Source organism: Carlito syrichta, unplaced genomic scaffold (genome assembly GCF_000164805.1).
Source record: "Carlito syrichta isolate Samal-C Ts95f unplaced genomic scaffold, Tarsius_syrichta-2.0.1 Scaffold302398, whole genome shotgun sequence".
NCBI classification, from domain to species: Eukaryota; Metazoa; Chordata; class Mammalia; order Primates; family Tarsiidae; genus Carlito; species Carlito syrichta.
The window spans coordinates 66990-69078 of record NW_007246494.1 but is presented as its reverse complement, the minus strand read 5'-3'; the positions used below and the strand labels follow the sequence as shown (position 1 = coordinate 69078).

Sequence of the window (2089 nt, the reverse complement as noted above, 5' to 3'; positions counted from 1 at the left end):
GGGGGGGGTCAGACCCTGCCGTGGAACTGTTCCTTTCATCACAAGTTCTGCTGAATGCCACGACGGGTCGGGGAGGGGGACACAGGTTGGGGTGGGTTAGGACTAGCATCATTTTAAGTCCCTGTCACCTCTTCCGACTCTTCTGAGTGCCTTCTGTGGGGACTCCGGCTGTGCTGGGAGAAATACTTGAACTTGCCTCTTTTAACCTGCTGCTTCTCCAAAAATCTGCCTGGGTTTGGCTCCCTGTTTTTCTCCCCGTCCCCCCTCCCCCCTCCTTCCTATGAAAGGTGCCATGGAAGAGGTGACAGGGCCAAATGCTGAGCCACCTGCCCTTCTTCTGCCCCCTTGAGTAAAACTCCGAGTGAACTGGGCTTCCTTTTTTTGGTTTTTACTTAACTGTCTCAAAGCCAAGACCACACACACACACACACACACACACACACACACACACACACAATGCACAAACAATGCAAATCAACAGAAAAGCTGTAAATGTGTGTACAGTTGGCATGGTAGCATACAAAAGGATTGTAGTTGATCCAGTTTTTAAAAAAAAAAAAATCTCTCGCCTTTAAGTTATTTTACCTGTTTTTGTTTTCTTGTTTTGAAAGATGCGCATTCTAACCTGGAGGTCAATGTTATGTATTTATTTATTTATTTATTTGGTTTCCTTCCTGCTCCGAGCTTCCACAGCTGCTGCCCTCGTTCCCTTTCCTCCTTTTTTCTCCTCTTGACTTGGGGAACTTCTGGGGAGGGCTGCGACGCTTGCTCTGTTTGCGTGGGGGTGACGGGACTCAGGCGGGACAGTGCTGCGGCTCCCTGACTTCCGCGGGGCCTGAGTGGGCCCGGGCGGCGGGGGAGGGGTGCTGCTGACTGTGTGTATAGGGTAGATGACGAAATGCAGTTCTGGACGGTGTGCCTTCGGGAGCCTCGCTTGGGCTGTTTGGAGCAGCATGTAGCCTGCTGGTTTTATCTGAGTGAAATACTGTACAGGGGGATAAAAGAGATCTTATTTTTTTTTTTTTTATACTTGGCGTTTTTTGAATAAAAACCTTTTGTCTTAACTTGTGGCTTCTGATGGTCGTCCATACAGCAGCAGGCGAATTTGCATTGATTGAGCATCTGGCAAGCTCCCGAGTCTCTTACTGGTAGGAAAAAGTGAACTTGGGCACCAAACCTGGTTTCCTTCCATAATGGGAGTTGTAGACGATCACTGAAATGAAGAGGGGGGGTGGGGGAGAGAATAATGAATGGGTGAGATTTAGTATGAGGTACCTCATGAAATAACCTGATTAGACTTATAGGGCTACCCAGTTGTAGTACAGGTGGCTATTTTCTATTTTTATTTATTTTTTGAGTCAGTCTCACTCTGTTGTCCAGGCTGGAGTACAGTGGCGTGTTCACAGCCAACACAGCCTCAAACTGCTGTGCTTAGGTGATCCTTCTGCCTCAGCCTTTCAAGTAGCTGGAACTACTTGCTACCATACCCAGCTTATTTTTTTATTTATTGTACAGATGAGGTCTCACTAAGTTTCCCAGGCTGGTCTTGAACCCCTGGGCTCTGGCAGTCCGCTTGCCTCTGCCTTCTAAAGTGCTGGGATTACAGGCTTGAGCCACTGGGCCCAGCTAAGATGGCTATTTTCAACTGTTCAGTAGCCATTAGTTGTTACCTTACATAGAGCATTTCTATCATTGCATAAAGTTCTAATGGGCAGAGCTGAGGGTAGTGATAACAAATCTATTCCTATTATCAAACTAACAGCTCAATTTTATCCCACCAGTAAAACATTTTGAGCATGTCCCTTTGATACATGTTATGGTTATTGAAAAATTGTATTACCTGTCTTACCTGCAGTTCTGATTCAAGTTCCCTTCACCTTCAGTGTGAGGTTTAGTCATTCACAATACTAGAGGGGTGGAAGTGTTTTGACCTAACGGGGTCTCACCCTCGGATGTGCTTGACAAAGGACTTATACTGGCAGTAGGTAAAATGTTAATCTCTGCCATTTTCTTACTGCTTGTTCTTAAATAGTATTTTCAGTTCATGTTTCTTTGCAAGAATTTGTTTAACAGGCCACTGGTCCATTTT

General features: G+C 45.9%; 1 protein-coding gene across 1 annotated transcript in view; it reads left to right on the top strand.

The window, feature by feature from the left end:
- PIM1 (Pim-1 proto-oncogene, serine/threonine kinase) overlaps nucleotides 1–1064 on the top strand; it is a gene marked incomplete at its 5' end in the record, with an annotated part of 4122 nt that extends 3058 nt beyond the window's left edge. The window contains one exon of the mRNA XM_008056561.1: nucleotides 1–1064. This exon is cut by the window's left edge and continues 445 nt beyond it.
- Between the last annotated feature and the right edge of the window lie 1025 nt (nucleotides 1065–2089).